Source organism: Mus pahari, chromosome 19 (assembly GCF_900095145.1).
Source record: "Mus pahari chromosome 19, PAHARI_EIJ_v1.1, whole genome shotgun sequence".
NCBI lineage: Eukaryota > Metazoa > Chordata > Mammalia > Rodentia > Muridae > Mus > Mus pahari.
The window spans coordinates 41,434,133-41,452,557 of NC_034608.1; positions in this window are offsets into that span (position 1 = coordinate 41,434,133).

Below are 18,425 nucleotides of genomic sequence, written 5' to 3' on the forward strand. Positions count from 1 at the left end.
CATAATGCCGTTTAAAGATGAAACAACTATTCCTCTTTTGTGACTTTGAAATGTGGGCCCTTTTGCTTTTTTTGCCTTGTTTCATGGCTGGATGGAGTTTTGGATTTCTTGGCCGATAAGCAATCCTGATTATTTGCTAATCATAGGGCATGACTCAAAATTCAATTGGTTCTTAGTGAAATATGCTTGGGTGTACCTAAAGATTGTATCCAAGGGAGATAACGTTTGCAAGCAAGTTTTTGCATGAATATAGTGTGGACCACATTGTTTCTGATCCAGCTTGCTGATGTTTGCAGGTTTGATGCCAACCAGAGCTTCCAGCTGGACCAGTGGCCAAGACAGCCTGTTGTGTCTATGTGGGCTGACAGGCCAAGCAAGGGTCTGGGGCAGCAGTGTCACAGCAAGCATCTGTCAGAGTGGCAGGCTTGCCAGGCTGTGTAACGAGCTCTGCGCTGTGGCGTTACGGAGTTAAGCACGTGTGAGCATTGGTTAGCGGGTTTGTTGCTTCTCTGCCTTACGCTTGCAGCCTAAAGTCAGCATGCAGGCTTCTGTGCTGAGACAATGTGTATGATGCAGGGGAGGTGAGGACAGCAGAGCCTATGCAGACAAACAGGAAGCCATGTGTGCCAGCTGCAGCCTGCACTGACCACCCGCCTCTTTTTTTTTTTTTTTTTTTTTTCTTTCTTTCTTTTTTTTTTTTTTTTTTTTTTTTTTGGTTTTTCGAGACAGGTTTTCTCTGTGAGGTGGGATCGTGTAGAAGACAGAAATGAATGCACAGCAATGAGTTATCCCGAGAGTTGTAGTTTTGTAGCTTTCTCTCCCCCCCCCCCNNNNGACCAAGGGGCCTCTCTTCCCAATGATGGCTGATTAGGCCATCTTCTGCTACATATGCAGCTAGAGACTCGAGCTCAGGGGTTACTGGTTAGTTCCTATTGTTGTTGCACCTACAGGGTTGCAGCCCCCTACAACTCCTTGGGTACTTTCTCTAGCTCATCTATTGGGGGCCCTGGACCACCTGCCTCTTAAGAGCATCTTGCATCAAGTTGTTATCTCTTCCTTGAGCTACTGACTGACTTCCTGTCAGGAGGAGTCAGCAAAGCTAGGTCTCCTCACCTATTTGTAGTTCACTGGAGTTCTGTCTCATACGCTCTAGGGTATTAACAATACTAGACCAGCTGTCCCCAAAGAGGCAGGAACAGAAGGCAGATTTTCTCTGGTGGTGCATTAGAACTCAGAGAGAGATCGTCTACCCTTGTTCTTATTCTTACACCTTTGTCCTTGTACCTGACCCTGACACTACCACCTTCTTGCTGAAGCTCTCCCTTTGGAGGACATGATTGTAGCTCCACAGGGTGTTACTTCCAGCTGCTCTTGGTTCCTGAGCATGGAAAGAGCTCCTTCATTATCTGTCAGGGTAGCCACTGCAGCACGGTGGGCACACGTGCTGGCTTTATTGTGGGAGCACAGTGGAGGCAGGGGAATTGCTGCCAGACTGGTTCTTGGGTTCTAGTCAAGGTTCTCTGGAGAGCAGAACAGATAGAATATACATGTAATGATAGCGTTAGATTTACTAGATTATCATGTGATCAGAATCCGAATGATTCCCTCAAATGGCTGTCTGCAGTCTGGAGAGCTAGGAAACCAATAACTGTTTAGTTCTAGAAGCTAGAATCACCAGAACGGAGAGACTGATGACGTCACTCCATGGCCAAGCTGAGAGTTGCTGCTGCGAGGCTGTGTTCAAAGGCTGGTGAGTCTGGAGTCTGATGTCCACAGGTGATAGCCACAAAGAAATTCACCTGCTTAGTAAGGGTTGAGCCTGTGCCTGTGCCTATAAGCTTCTCCTCACCCCCACTTTTCTTTTTCTTTCCCTCCCCTCTCCTTTCTTTCTTGTTCCTTCCTTTCCTTTCCTATTTTATGTGTGCCTACTTGTCTACTTGTGCATCACGTGTGCCCATATGCCACAGAGGCCAGAAGAAGGCACCAGATCCCCCTGGAGCTGGAGTTACTGGTGGTGTTTTGAGTCTCCATGTGGGTGCTGGGAACTTGAACTGGGGTCCTCTGAAAGAGCAGCAAGTGCTCTAACCATTGAGCAACCTCTCCATCTCTGAGCCTACTTTTCCCCACTATACCCTGGCTCTTATCCTATGCTGACCCACAAGCCAATCTTTTCTAAAAACACTGAAAAGACATGCCTAGAAGTGTACTTTACCCATTTTCTAAATATCTTTCAATCTAGTCAAGTTGACAACCATAATTAACCACCACACACGGTAAAACACAATGCTGGGGCATACCATGACAACCGGTAAGGCAAAGTCTACTGAGAGTGGGATGACCAAACTATAGAGTGATTGATTATTCATGGAAAGCACACTGGTTGCTCTTCCCATGATGGAAGTGGCAAAGCCCTGGAGTGTAGTGCCTTCCTGAGGGCTCACTGCTGCAGTCCATTGTGGGCAGAGGGAACACAACACAGTCACTCATGGTGGGCTTCCAGTTGCCATGATTCCACACCAAGACCGTAAACATCTTCTGTTCATGCCTCTATGGGAACTTTGCTCTTGAGCCCATTGAATAAGAACCAAGGTTTGGGGAAATAAGGCCAACTCATTTTATCCAGGAGAGGGCCATTCTGCTATGCTGTCAAGAGCACCCACAAGGAACATGAGCCTTCACATCTAGTCTCAGCCAGGTAGCTCTAGCAATTGGACTTCTTTTCTTTCTCAAGTGTATTGCCACCAGTGTGGCACTCACATTATTTATAAATCTAACAATCCTGAAAATCGCCCTTAGCTCCTTGACCAATTGCTGTCAGAATCTGACTTTACTGAAGGGAAGTGTGTCAAGTATATGGGCGTGAAAGTCCATGAGGAGATGAACGTCTAGGGGAGAGTTACTTTGGCTTATGGTTCTGGCAGTTTCCGTCCCTGGCAGGTTGGCTGTACTGTTTGGGGGGTTTGTGAAAAGGCATCGTGGCAGGCAAAGCACATCACCTCACAGTGGAGAAGAAGAAATGAGGGGGAGAAGAAGGGATCAAGAACTCCAGGGCCAACCTTCTCCAGCCAGGTTCTACCTTACATCGCAGTTCATCACCTCTGCAGGAGACAGAGGCTTACAATGAGTAAGACACTGACACAGAGACACAGAGGAGAGAGTGGCACTTGAAAATGGCCATAGAGACTAGACCAGCAGTTCTCAACCTCTGGGTTGATATGAGACCCCTCTGGAGTCACATATCAAATAGCCAGCATATCAGATATATACATTACAATTCATGACAATAGCAAAATTACAGTTATGAAGTAGGAACAAAACCACTTTTATGGCTGTGGTCCCCACCACATGAGGAACTGTATTAAAGGGCTACAGCATTAGGAAGGTTGAGAACCACTGGGCTGTAGTGGTACGTCTAGAGGCTCAGCGCACAGCGTTTGCTGACTAGGAAGGGCAAGAGGTATCCCTCCCATGAGCCTCTGAGAGTGTGATATTGCTCAGTGTAGAGGTCTAGCTCCGGAGTTCTAAGATGACTTTCTATTGTTTAAAGTTAACCTGTTTGCCCAGCATGCAAAAGGCCCCAGGTTCAACCCCTTCACCACACAGATACAAAATAGCTTTACAGGTCCTGTTCTTCCACGTGACCGACATGTCTGGCAACTAAGCCGCCTCCCAAATCAAAGAGCATTCTCTCCAAATATCGGCTGCGTGTTTCACAGAGCTGGAGGAAAGGATTGCAGATGTTTTCACCATAAGGAAACAGTGAGGAGATTGATGGGTTCAGCCTGATTTAAGCATTACATGATCTGTGCATGTAATAACTCGGAACTCTGGAAACTTCTTACGCAACAGCTACAAAACAGGCCTTTCTCCAGAAAGCTGGTCACCTGCCTAAGAGCTCACAGATCTGGGGATTGACTGTGGTTTGGACGTTGGATGTGCCTAATAAAGGAGACTTCACCAAAGGCTTGGTTCTCAAGGTGTCACTTTTGTGAATTAGTGGGGGACATTGCGAAGGGGCCTAATATAGCCTAATATGCCATCAGAGGGGATAAGTCTTCTCTCTCTTTCCACTCCCTTCTTTTCTCCCTGAGTTCCAGTGGTCAGGAGAACAGTAGGCTCTGTGGCATTCTCCCTGCTGTGATAAGCTGCCTCTCCACAGACCCAGGGGCAGCTGACCATAGACTAAAACTTTCAAGACTGCTGGCCAAACAAATCTTTCCTCTCTTGGTGCTGGACAGTTTTATGTCAACATGACACAAGCTGGAGTCACTGGAGAGGAGGGTCTCTCAATTGAGAAAATGCCTCAATATGAAGGCAAGCCTGTAAGACATTTTCTTAATTGATGTTGGATGGGGGAAGGCCCGGCCCATCGTGGGTGGAGCCATCCCTGGGCTTGTGGTCTTGGGCTCTACAAGAAAGCAGACTGAGCAAGCCATGAGGAGCAAGCCAGTCAGTAGTACCCTTCCACAGCCTCTGCATCAGCTCCTGTCTTCAGGTTCCTGTCCGGTTGGAGTTCCTCTCCTGACTTCCTTTGATGATGAACAGTGATATGGGAGTGTAAGCCAAATAAAAACCCTTTTCCTCCTCAACTTGCTTCTCGGTCATGGTGCTTTTTATCACAGCAATAGAAACCCTGACTAAGACAGTCTTTTAATTATCTCTGACATTTTGTTAGAGTCACACTAAGCTGAATTAACATGGTGGCAGGCCTGGAGCGTCAGTCTACCTGTTCACTCTAGGGACACCTGCTACCTGCAGAGCCCAGTGGAGCATGGGAGCATGCTGTCCCCCTTATATGTCCCTCTCTGGTGCCTTTTAGAACTCAGGTCCCCACACAGGAACCTCTGAATACTGAAAGAAAGAAAGAAAAAAATGCACCCGTGAAAGAAGGCACACACATAAAATGTGAAATTACAACAAAACAGAGTTAAAAAGCTTAGCTCATGCCAGTAAACCCACACATGGAGGCTTCAGATAGGCCCTGCCAGCAGCGGCAATTGTACAAATGGTGATTTTTTTTTAAAAAAAACTATTCTATAAAAATAACTTCAATGTGGAGAAGACTGAGCCTTGTGTGTGGACGTTCCTAACTGGTTCAGTATGTAACAGTGAAACCGGCTTGCTAAATCCTCTTTCCTGTGTCCCGGGAGTTTACCCCAACACAGCAAGGATGGCAGTCTGACCTGTGCGGTTTGACTTGAATCCGTTGCAGTCGGGCAGGTGTTGGGCTTTGGTGGAGGTCTTTGGGCCTCTGGTATATGCGTTCACTGCAGGTTTGGAACAGTCCTTCCAGAAAGACCCAACCACTGCCAACCCACTGGTAGTGATTTCTGCTTGTCTGACATTATTGTCAAAGGACACATGTCCCCTTGCGGGCCAGCTCCCTCACTGCATGCCAGGTGGCAAAGAAGAACAGCTTCGGTCTCCCGTATGTGGGGGATCAAGGGTCTATGTGATGGATCTGATCGGGCACAAGAGGATGAATCAGCACTGGAGACTTGAAAATGCTGAGAGGCGCCAGGGGACAGAAATGCCACGGGACTGGAGAAGGCAGGAGAGGGGTAGAACAGAGCATTAAAGAGTAGGGGGGTTTGCAAAGGCCAACTTGAGGTGAAAGCCTGGAGCTTGGCAGAGCCCAGAGGCGAGGGAGCAAAGTGCAGGGTGTTGGCTAGCCCTGAAGCCTAACAGAAGGGCAGTGTGGGTGCTGGCAGCCACTCTGATTTGCTTAATGGGGAGCCTGAGGGTGACTCTAAGGATGGAAGTGGCAAAAGGGCCAGGAATGCAGAATGAGTTTCTAAGCAGAGGGAATGGCCCAGCCCTGTGCTGCAGCTCTCTTGTTTTCTGTTCATTTATGGAGTGATTACTTATTTACTCGCCTGGGCTTTAAGTTCTAGTCCCCGGTGCTAGAAGGTACAGCCGAAGGTCTTTTGTGGGGAGGTGGGCTTGGGATGAGCCCTGGTATTTAGCCATTCAGTTGTTGGAGAAATAGTAATACAAGTGTGTGTGTGGGGGTGGTGCTGGTATATGTGTGTGGTATGTGGCATGTGTATGTGGTGTGTGTGGTGTGTGGTGTGTGTGTGTGGTGTGTATGTGGTGTGTGGTGTATGTGTGTGGTGTATTTATGTGGTGTGTGTGTGTGTGTGTGTGTGTGTGTGTGTGTGTGGCGTGTGTGTGTGTGTTCTTGTGTGGTATTTGGAATACAGGTTGTCCTAATCAGACATGCCCGTTAGCCTTCTGTTCGTGGAAGTTGGGAATAAAGGAAGCATTGACAAGATTATTAGCCAATGTGCATCCCATGAAGCCAAAAATGAGGAAAGTCTTCCAAACTCTCAGGCGGAGGTAACTCTGCCAGGACTAGCTCCAAACTGGCGGGTTGGCTTCCCTTCTTTGGAGAAAGGCTCACGCCTCATCCTTTCCCCTGGCCACAGTGGAGCCTCCTGAGAAATCAGCTGCAGATGAGAACAGGGACATTTAGAGAGGCAAAGAGATGCTGGCCATAGATGCTGGGCTCAGTAATGCAGCAGAGCTTGTGGTCTTCCCAAGGGCTTTGTACTGTAATTTGTCTTCTTTCTTCCCCCTTCTTCGCCTTTCTGGCTCTACCACCAACTCCTGTGACTTGATTCTTTCTGGGCTTCAGTGTCCCTTTGTGAGGAAACAAGGTAATTTTGTGGCACCATTAAGAGGTGTTGGTGCTCACTTGGGGCTGTGTGGGTCCCCAGGCTGGTTTGCCCACTTGAGTCCAGCTTGGGTGTCTTGGAAGGCCAGACTCGAGTCAAGTGTGCCCCGCAGTCACCTTGGACCTGGGCTGCTGCTGTTGTTTGAGTCCTGCATAGGCTCTGGCTGTAAGATTAAAAGCATTCTACCCCTTTCAGTTCATTCTCTTGGCTTCGTGTGGGAGGTCAAGGAGGTGATCGCCTAACTTCCTGCTCTTGCCACCATGCTGGCTGCTTGCTGCTCTGCCTCCCTACCATGGTGGACTCCCCAGAAGTCTCCATCCCAATAACCCTTTCCTTGGACGAGTGGCTTCTGCTCACAGTGCTTCATCACAGCTACAGAAAAGTAGCTTCAGGTGCTGCTTGCTCTCTCAGAGGGACAGTGGCAGGGATAATCTGCCTGCTGAAGGGAGCAGAGAGGGGACTCCTTGTTAGTTAGTCCTTGGCCTCTGGAAGGGTTGACAGTGGCTGTCAATACTGGCTTTATGTTTTGGGGACTCAGTGTCGTCCCAGCCTGTGACCAGAAGAGGACCAAATGACAAAGGCTCTCCCACCCACAGAGAGTGCTTACAGTTTCCCTCCATCTCCTACTCAACCATCTCAGTCTTCCCAAATGTTTCCTTAACAATGCTGGGAGACCATTCAAACTTCCCGAGTTTAACAATTGCTGAACACCCTGTCACTTCTACTCCCACTGAGGCTTTCCTGCCTGCTGCAGGAATTACCCACGCTTACGCACTGTCTGGAAACTCTTAATAGAATGAGTAAGGGCTCGGGTTCCTCAAGGATGGGCTCTCCACGAGTGTGCGGGCAGCCCATGAGGTCAGGGTACTCTGTTGGGTCAGAGAAAATGAAGACGGCTGTGATGTTGGGAAGCCTTTTGGCATTCATGAGCTTCTGAGACTTGTGGCCGGAATGGATGATGATGATGCTCTCAGAACCCCAGGCAACAGAACAAAAGGTTCATCCTCTGGCTTGGTTCAAAGTCTTGCCCAGGGTTTCTTCATCATGGGGTGCAGGATGCCAGGGAGCGCTTCAGCCTTCTTATTGGCACATGGCTTCAGAGTGGAAAGGAACATAGCTGGCGTTTTCCCCAGGCCACAGGCTGAATTTTCATCATCAACTAAGCTCAACTCATCCTCTGGTGGTCGTAGGTGGGTGTCTACGAGAGATAGGTGTCTAGGAGTTGGAAGGCACGTGGACATGGGTTGGGAAGGTCCTGGATGCCTTGGATGAATGACTGTCACTTTATATTCTAAAAAATCTTTATAGTCTATATAGTGAGTGATATGCTGTTCAGTGATGCAAATTAGCTCTAGATCCAGAAACCACTTGGGAAGCTCCTTCTAGAGAGCTGGATAAGGCTGAAGCTAGGGTCTGCCAAGTCAAGGCAAGCAAGAGCTCTTCTTGGGTAGGAGCTTCAGTGTACAACAGTGACCACCCCACTACATCCCAACCAGGTGGCAAATCCCCCCATACCCTCCGCCCATGGAAAAGTTGCCCAACCTTTGACTCTTAAGTCTGGAATCCATTTGTTCATACGGAATCTATCCTGGAAAATTCACTTGCCCATGGTCTCGTTGGCATTGTAAAACTAAATTATGGGCTGCTGCAGGACTTTTTGTTCTCTGAAGGACAACCAACATTGAGACACAGAGTTGATGGACAGCAGTGTCTGCTGTCATTCTCCTGGAAGAGGACGGGTCCTCATGGACTAATTGGAAGATTGGAACAGATGAGCAGGAAGGTGGGGGGGGGGACACAGTTCCCACTTGTGGTACATAGGGTAAGAGATAGAGGGCTGTGAGCTTTCGACGTTGGCCTGGATGTGAGAATGTGTGGGGCTTTTAAAGCCTGCAAATAAGGATTGTTCTCATGCTGGGTAGCAGAAGACACACTCTGGACCTTTGATTCAGGGGCACCAGTTGAATATATTCTGTTGGAAAGCCACACAAGGCTTCATTACAATCCAGCACTGTGGAGGGTTTTCCAGATTGCTCTCACCTCCACCTTCTTCACAGAAGCCCTTCTGAGCTCTGGAAACCCTAGGAGGAAATGCAGTCTGAGAGTTAGTGATCGTGGGTTTTGTCAAATTTCTCTTTCGCTGGACCACCATAACCCATTGATTCTCCAACAACAACCAGTGTAGAAGTATAAAAGGTCAGTGCTGGCTTCTACTCCTTCACTGCCAATGGCTGGCTGTTTCTTAGTGTCGTTTCTTATGTTTTGCTGAGGTGACCTCTGACCACTGTCGGGATGGGGATAGAGGTAGTTTTTTAATCTTAGTGATTTCTAGAAGACCTTGAGTAATTGGGCTTCTGCTAAACTCTTTCCTTGCCCGCTGACATCCAGACCCACCAAACCCTGAGCTTGTCCCCAAGATCAAGCCATAAAATCGCACCAATCCCAGGCCAACCTGGAAAGTTCCACTGCTTTCCCCAGCTGTAAGTAACCCTATATAAAGACTGCCTTTTGCACATCCACAGGGTTCCGTCTAAATGTAACAAGCCGGTCCCAAGATGCTTCGGAGTCAGCTTCAGGGAGCGTGCGTCTTCTGTCCCAAGGCCCTCAGCTAGCTGTGAGTGCTGGACCTCTATACCAGCCAGCTTTGTTCCAGGCCTTCCTCTCCAGTGCCAGTCTTTGGACAGCTTGCCTTTCCCTTGCCTAAGCTGGGGCTCCACTGGGAACGGACTGAACTCGGTGACATTCCTCTTCTCATCCCAAGAGAAGAGTGGTAGTCAAAAGAGGGCCCAGCTTCTCACCAGCATGTCGAAGAATGAGCCATCTGCTCCCGATTAGGGGTCTTGAAGTTAGACAGTGGATTGACAGGACCGACTTCCTGAGCTGATAGGGGAACGCTGTCAGCTCATACCTCTCCTGGGAAGTATCATTCCCCACGAGCTGGATTCAGTTCTTCAGCTCCTGCTGAGCTTGAAGGGGAACTCTCACCTGGTAGAACCAAGCCTTGGCGGGAAAGAGCAGAACTTATCCATTCTATCTGTTCTAGTGGTTTTCATATAGGCCTTGGAAGGCTCATTCTAAAACTGATGAGTCTACACACAAAATAACTACTATTAATCATTGTTTCCTGTAACTTATGCATTAAGCAATCCCACAAAGCCAAATGTCGTTTCATTTCAGAGTTCCAGGCTAAAGGAGTTGGCCTTCCAGTACTAGCAGGAGTCTGTGGCCTTATTGTATGTGAAAGGTGCTAGGAAGGAGGGGTCATGGGCTAGGAGACCTCTGACCTTTATATGCCTTGGAGAATGGAATTTTAATTCTCTCTTTATAGCTTTCAACGAGATCATGTGGCAGTCAGTAATTCTTTCCACTTGAGAGGCCTGAGTCTTTTGTATCTAAGCCACAGACTTTCACAACTGAATGAAAATGATCCTTGAATTTCTTTGTGATTTACCAGTGGGATGAATGATAAGACCAAGGAGGCCAGTGACATAGTCAAGATTCTTGGAGACCAGATGGACTTAGGAAACTGAATGTCTGAGAATCTGCCCACAGTTCTTTCCAGCTCAAGCAGTTGCTTTCTGCATGTTTCCAGAAAAGTTGGCACACTCGGCTCTATCCCCCATCAGAACCGGATCTGCCTTGCGTATGCCTGTAAGGGCTTTCTTAGGCAGCCTGAGACCTGCGTCCCTGTCCTTTGCCTTTCAGAGCTAGTTAGTAGCATAGTGATCTCATTATTCTGGGCAAAGTGACCTCAAGTCAACCCACTGGCCATCCAACCATCCAAGATTTACCACAAAAGTTTGCGTGAGACATTAAAAAAAAAATAGAAAAGTACTTAATACCCCCCCCCCCCAGATAGGAGACTCCCCAGAATGGAAGGAATTCAGTGTGAAAGACTGCAACTCCCTCAGTGGGAGGGACTCCGAGGAGAGGGCAGCAGAGTTATAGAATTTGTACAATAGCCAAGTTCAGAAATGTTGACCTTTTAGAAAATGATGAGAGCTTGTCCTTGGGGCAGCAGATGGAAAGCTGACAAGCTTTGGGTTCCAAGAAATGAAAACCATGCTACAGATGACCCAGGCAGAATCAAATGTGTGGGCAAGAGGCAAACCGAAGGTTGCCGCTCTTGGGTAAGCTGTTCCTTGGGAGGTTGCTGCTCTTGGGTAAGCTGTTCCTTGGGAGTCTGATTAGCTTTGTTCTTATCTTTTCAACAATTTCATTTTATCCTATCCAGAGTGTGGTGTAGGGCAAGTGGGCCAGGCCACCAGACAGAAGAACTGGACCCTAGGAATCTCAGAGACTTGACATTGTCAAGAGTCTATACCTGCTCTGGAACATGTAACCAAGACACTCCACTGAGAGTACCCTGGGTAGTCACTTAATGTGTGGAGTCCATCCTTCCCCATGTAAATAGAGCATCACTAGCTTCTCAAATTGAGCCAACAGGAAACACCTACCCTAAATACCACCCCACTCCCCAGTGTTTATATAGTCCCTGTCCACATGAAATAAAGCACACAAGTTTTTTCACTGAGGATCATCGGAGAGGATCATCTGTCATTACTGAGCTTTAACACTTGGGGAAGAGTTCTTTCTCCCAAAGCATTCACCTCTGGATCTTGGACCCACCTGGCTGGCCAGGTGTGGTGATTTTAACATGCTTGGCCCAGGGCGTGGCACTATTAGTAGGTGTGGCCTTGTTGGAGTAGGTGTGGCCTTGCTAGAGGAAGTGTGTCACTGTGGGGGAGGGCTTTGAGACCCTCCTCCTAGCTACATGAGAGTCAGTCTTCTCCTAGCAGTCTTCGGAACAAGAGGTAGAGCTCTCAGCATCCCCAGCGCCAGCCACAATGATAATGGAGTGAACTTCTGAACCTGTAAGTCATTTCCAGTTAAATGTTGTCCTTTATAAGAGTTGCCTGGGGGAGCTGGCAAGATGACTCAGCAAGTAAGAGCACTGACTGCTCTTCTGAAGGTTCTGAGTTCAAATCCCAGAAACCACATGGTGGCTTACAACCACCCGTAATGAGATCTGAAGCCCTCTTCTGGTGTGTCTGAAGACCGCTACAGTGTACTTATGTATAATAATAAATAAATCTTTGGACCAGAGCAAGCAGGGTCTGGGTGAGCAGGGCTGACCAGAGCAAACAGAGGTCCTACAGTTCAATTCCCAACAACCACATGAAGGCTCACAACCATCTGTACAGCTAGTGTCATCATATACATAAAATAAATAAATAAATCTTAAAGAAAAAAAGAGTTGCCTTGGTCATGGTGTCTGTTCATAGCAGTAAAACCCTAACTAAGACACTAGACTCATGTCACTGCTGCCATGATGCTGCCACTGCCTTGGTAGTTGAAAAGAGACCAAGGACCCTGGCTGCCTGCCCCTTGCAGGCTATCCAAGCCTTCTTGCCTTTCTTCTAAGACTAGAACCCTATGGAATCTGTTCCTCCCTGCCCCATTCTGGCACACCTGTGGAGGTCAGAAGAAAACCTTCGGGAGTTGATTCTTTCCACCATGGGAACCAGGTATCCAATGGAGGTCATCCGGCTTACCTGGCAAACACTTTTGCCTGCTCGGCCATCTCACAGCTTCTTGGCCTCTCTATAATAAGCTTATGTGTTCTGTGCAGACTCTGGGAGTAGCCCTTACTACAGCTAGCCTGGGCAATCTGGCTCAGGGGCAGGACTGCTCTAAGGTTGAGAGCCCTGAATGGTCTCACCCTGCCTCTGGGCTCTCCTCAGCAGGGACCTTCTTGCTGTCATGATGAATGGTCTTGAGACTGCGGGGCAGCGGTATACTCTATCTATATTTCTACTCAGGAACTGCCTGGTAGAGTTCTCTGTTGTTGACCCAGGACCCAATCAAATCTGCCCTGCCCCTGACATTTCTTATCCCAATAGTCTCCACAAAAACAGCAACATAAAAAACCCCCCAAACCAAAAATGGCCTATTCTGTCCTAATAAGCTGTTCATAGACGCCTGGTACAAGAGAGCAGACAGAGTCCACAGTCATTAGTGAGAAGTGACTTCATGGGTTCCAGGTGCCACACCCAACAAGCGGACTAGTTTTCTTTGAGAACTATACAGGATGACAGCAGGGGCTGTGTGTGTGGTTCACATGTAATAGCGGTTCCTGAACTCCCTAGCAACGCACTGGCACCCAGTCAGTGCTTGATAAGAGTATAAGTGAATGAACGCAAGCTGTGACTTAAGTGTGCTCGTTTCCTTGTACTGCTGAAAACTGGGGCCAAGAGAGAGAGGGGAGTGGATTGGCTTGCTTGCAGTCACACATCCAAGACAGAATGAGCCATTCTTCTAGTTACAAGCCCCATCACTTCCACTCCCTTTAAAGCTCCGGTAAGGATAGGCCTGGGGCGTTGGCTATAGAGGAAGAACTAGCTTCCCAGTGAAGAACCTAGCCCCAGTGGCTTCTGCCTAGGAAAGCTACTGCTGTTCTGGGGAAACAAAGAGCCTCTTCTTAGAATGTGGCCTGAAGGGGTATATCGGGAAGGAAGCTGGCTGGAATGCTGGAGCTACCTGGGCCTGGAGGATCTGGTGTCAGTTCAGCCGAGGAAGGGTAAGCTGCCTACCATTCTGAGATCCTAGGCCACAGGAGACATACCAGAACATACCGGAAGGTAAGTACCTTCAGGGTACAGAAAAGGGATTGTGCACAGAGCACGTTCTCACAAACAACCATGCAGAAGTTTTGGTGCGTCAGTCAGCGGGAGAACTGCCTGAGTCAGCAGTTTGCCTGTGTGAGCTCCGCAAAGCAGTCATGAGGGAGGAGATGCAATGACTAATAGAGACATGTTCTGGCAGATGGGCTGGCAGGCCTGGCCTAGGCTGGGTTTACTGCTAACAGGACATGGGTTTCCATCACAGGTTCACATCTCAGCTGGCTCCACCCTTGCCATGAAGGGACATAGATTCCTCTTTAGTGGGAGCTCTGCAACTCTCTCGACTTATTCGTGAGATGAGGCTGATTATTCATGATGTAAATAATGACTATTCATGATGTAAATAATTAAAGAATGACCGAACTTTTGTTTCTTCTGTTGCAGTGGCTGGAGAGGAGGCGACAAATACAGCGGAGTGATCAATACTGATCTTTGGGACAAGCAGTCAGTCTTTGACTGGAAAGAAAAATGCCACGGACTTGGAGTCAAGACCCAGAGGTTAAGATCCTTACCTTTCACTTCAGACTCATCTCCGAGTCCTTCTTTGCTGTTGCCACAGGGTTTGGGGAGAGGGTGCAGGGTCCAATAAAATTGTTTCCAAACAAATAGCTTGACAAGTTGAAACATGTTCGAGCATAAAGATCATTAACCTGAGACTCTAAGGGTTGCTACCTAAGGCTGGAGGAGAGCAGGGTGTCCGTGCTTTGAGTAATGTCAAATTTGGTGCTGTCTTGGGCTACACTGCACTGTGCTCATTCTGTCAACAGCCTTCCCAAAGGATCGCTCCTTCCATCTAGTGTATTATTTCTGGCACCTTCCTCTTTACACCCATTCCTGACTCTATGCCAACCTAGAGTATAGCCGGTTGCAGGCACATGACTTCAAATAAGACACTGAATTCTTCCTGGACCCCTGGGGATATTATCGAAGCTCTCTGTACTGTGGGGTTCAAGCTAGATAAGAAAGTGCCCAAAGTTAGAAGTATTAGTTACTTATTTCTTGCTGTGACAAAATATCTGACAAGAGCAACTTCAAAGACTAAGGGTTTTATTTTGGCTTACAGTTTGAGGGCTCACAGTTTGAAGGTCCACAGTTTGAGGGCTCACAGTTTGAGGGCTTATAGTTTGAAGGTACAGACTATTCCACCAGGCAAGGTGTGGAATAATCAGGTCATGTTGTATCCATGATCAGAAAGGAGAGATGAATGCTGATGCTCCATTAACTTTCTTCTTTGTGTTTGGTCTGGGATCCCAAGTTATAGATGACCTTGGTCATATTTAGAGTGCATTTCCTTACTTCAGTTAAACCTCTCTGGATATATCCAGAGGTGTGTGACTAGGTGATCAGAAATCCAGTCACGTTGGCATTTATGATTAACCATGGCACTGTATGAACACCATTCTTCATTATTGCTCTGGAAAACAGCTAATCTTCAAAACAAGCTGCTGTTGGGAATGTGGGCCCTTCTTTGAGTCATGCTTTTGATGGTTTTCTCTGTCTCCTAAAGTTTGGATCTGGAACATCTCCCTAAAGCCCAGTGTTAAAGGCTTGCTCTCCAGCTCTGTGCTACTAGGAGGGGGTAAGAAGATCAAAAGTTGTCCTTAGGTTACTGGGAGTCAGCCTCTGGCCCACTGCCCATATTTCAGGTGCTCAGTGGTCATACACTGCCAGTGGCTACTGTTTGGAAAAGCACAGGAACAGAGTATGTGCATCCTTGCACTAAATTCTTTTAGACAGCACTCCATGGATCTGCCCCAAGTGTTTTTGTATATTTGAATGTGGAAGTGAATATGAAATTTATTTATTTTTCAATGCAGGTGAAAGACAACTCGATATTTAGTCCTTGGTATTCATATCTGATCTTTCAATGGGAAGATAGTTGTGGGGTCAGACTGTTGTCCTGAAAACAAATTTCCATATCTCAGCAACTGAGCTTGAGTGGCCTATCTCAAAGATATCTACCATAGCAAGTAGAAAAGTTTGCTTGGATGAAGTTGGAGGGGAAAAAAATGTGTGATGTAGGAAAGGCAAAACACAAGCAGACCCCTTTCTAACCTTCAGAATAAAGGCATAAGAGGAAAGATGGGGCTGGTAGGCAGCTGGCTTGTTGGGTTATCCTTCCCAGGCTAAGGCTTGTATATCAGTTGCTTTTGTGGTGTCATGGCAAAATACTTGGTAGATGCAGCTTCTAAAAAAAGATTTATTTTGGCTCATGGTCCCAGAAGGTAAGAGCCATTGTTTGTAGGACAGAACATCATAACAACAATAACTGGTGGTGGAGGACAGCCATTCATGGCTTAGCAAGAATGTCATGACAAGACAGCAAGAACTGGAGATAGAGGACAGCTGTTTGCTCTATGGATGACCAGACAGCAAGAGCTAGAGATGAGGAATAACCACTCACAACATGGCTGACCAGAAAGCAGGGAAAAACATTACAGGAAGAAGACAGGGATAGATTAAACCCCCCAGAAATCCCTCCAGAACCTACTTCCTCCAAAGGGGTCTACCTCTTACCTATGGACACCTCTCAATAGTGCCATTCATTGATTAGGTCAGAGTTCTTATAGTCCAATTGTCCCTAGAAACATTCTCATCAACATGTTTGGAGATGTACTCACTAATCCTCTCAGTGGTTGAGTCAAGTTGATAAATGCAACTGGAAGGTGAGCTCCACATTAAACAAAAAAAAGCTTATCATACATCATGCTAGGGACAGCCATGTCTGTCTATAGCACACAGTGTCCCTGGAAGGTCTTGGGGCTTTCCTTCTACTACTATGTGGGTAGATATTGGGCTGGTAGCCAGAGACTTACTGTGGCATTCATCATAGCAAGAGGAGGTGACTAGTCAGTCTCAGTGTTGAACTTCCTGGGTAGTAATAATCCAATGGGTTGGCAAGGATACAGTGTTGCTAAGAACAACCAAGGTGCAGTCAACAAGGAGAATCAGGACCGCCTTTCAAGAGACCCATTCTGCAGCCTACATGATGTTATGATGACAATCCACCATCTCTCTAGTGCATAGAGATTATGTCCAGTTGGGAAAAGAAAGACAATACCTAACCCAAGGCACTTGGATCTCATTGACCCAGGACCAGCAAGCCATTTTCCTCCTATAAACCCATAGTCGATTTTATACAAAAAGTCAGGAGGGATAGAAGTCTGAGAAACTGAGATTTTCATCTAAGCAAGTCTATGTGTTCCCTTAAAAGAGTTGTTTACATGAGTGGTTGAGAGTAAGTGTAGACAGTATTGCATCACGATTGCTAACCAGAGGCTAGGGGCTCAAGAGAGACACGATCACCATGGTTACAGGTCTCCAGAGCACCTCATTTTCTGTGTCCATCTAGGGCAGTGTTTCTCAGCCTTCCTAATCCTGCGGCCCTTTAATACAGTTCTTGTGATAACCCCCAACCATAAAATTATTTCATTGCGGGCTGGTGAGATGGCTCAGTGGGTAAGAGCACCCAACTGCTCTTCTGAAGGTCCGGAGTTCAAATCCCAGCAACCACATGGTGGCTCATAACCATCTGTAACAAGATCTGACGCCCTCTCCTGGAGTGTCTGAAGACAGCTACAGTGTACTTACATAAAATAAATAAATAAATCTAAAAAAAAAATTATTTCATTGCTACTTAATAACTGATTTTATTACTGTTATGAATTGTAATTAAATATCTGATATGTGACCACTGTGAAAGGGTCATTCATCCTCCAAATGGGTCACAGCCCACAGGTTGGAAACCACTGATGGGCAGTCTGATATACAGACCAGATATATAAGCAAGGACTGAGAATTGTGGCTGATCATGAGCCAGGGACAAAAGAAGATCATGCAAAGAGGGATAAGAACAACTTGAGATCCAGGGCGAAACATCTGGCCCAGCAATCGTATGACCTGCCCTGCTCTTGGGAGGAGAAAAGGTGTCCCCGGTAGGGCCTCTTCCTAGGTGGGTCATTGCATGGCCTTCAGGGTTGTCTGTGCCAGATGAGAAGAACATACTTGACTTTTTCAAATAACTGACAGTACAGGAGCTTTCTGTTCCCTCTCCAGTCAGCTCAATCCAGAGCTCAACTGATGGCATCAGGAGTCCGTCTAAATAATTCTCTCAGCTCTGCTGTTCCCCATTTAGGCTTCATTTCTACCTAATTCCACGAAGGCAAAATGGTTACCAACACAGTCCCATTGCTTTTCATTGGTCCTGACTGTTTCTAGCACTTATTGTTCGTCCATCTACATGCTAGGGAGAATTGAGTGTTCTGGTTGTGTAGGCTTGGTTCTCAGGTCTGCCTGGAGTCAAGGGAGTTTGGACTATCTGCAGAACATGGTATAACAAGAAGACAAAGATTTTAATATTTTCGTGCCTCATGTACTGCAGGTAGTCTAATCCTTATGTTTTTTCTTTTTTTTGAAAGATTTTTAACAAGTCAAAAAGCTTAGGTATATATATATATATATGTGTGTGTGTGTGTGTGTGTGTGTATGTGTCTGTGCGTGTGTATGTGTGTGTGTGTTGGTATATAATAAACATATACTAATATAATATATAAATACAAAGAGTAAACTATAGTTGGTTACTAACATCTGACAGTGGTTTTAATTGTGCTTTAAATACATTTCTTATCAAGGAGTTTCGCTGATGGATCTCCTGTATTCTCTGTAAGTACATCCTGGTGTTGTCACCTGCATCAGGGTGACGTGTTTTGGTGTGATGGCTAAGATGCTGATGCAGACAATGAATTGAAAGCTATGCTCAGTCACAAAGGCATGCTTTTGGCGCTTGCTTTCCTGATTCCATGGCAAACGGTATGGCTAAAGGGGGTCATTAATATCTAACCTGATTTAATCTGTATGCAATTCTAAGGTGCAGACCATTGGTCTCCCTTGGAATTTGCCCGTGGGTCACAAAAACCTCAAGACTATTGTTAATGAGGTTGTGCCTGTTTGTGTAAAGTTTCAAGGTGAAATATTTTTAGAGATTTACAGTGGCTGGCATTGGCTTTGCTTTCTCCTTTTCTTTTAACCGCCAATGTTTCAGACCACAGAGAGGACATAAAAGGAA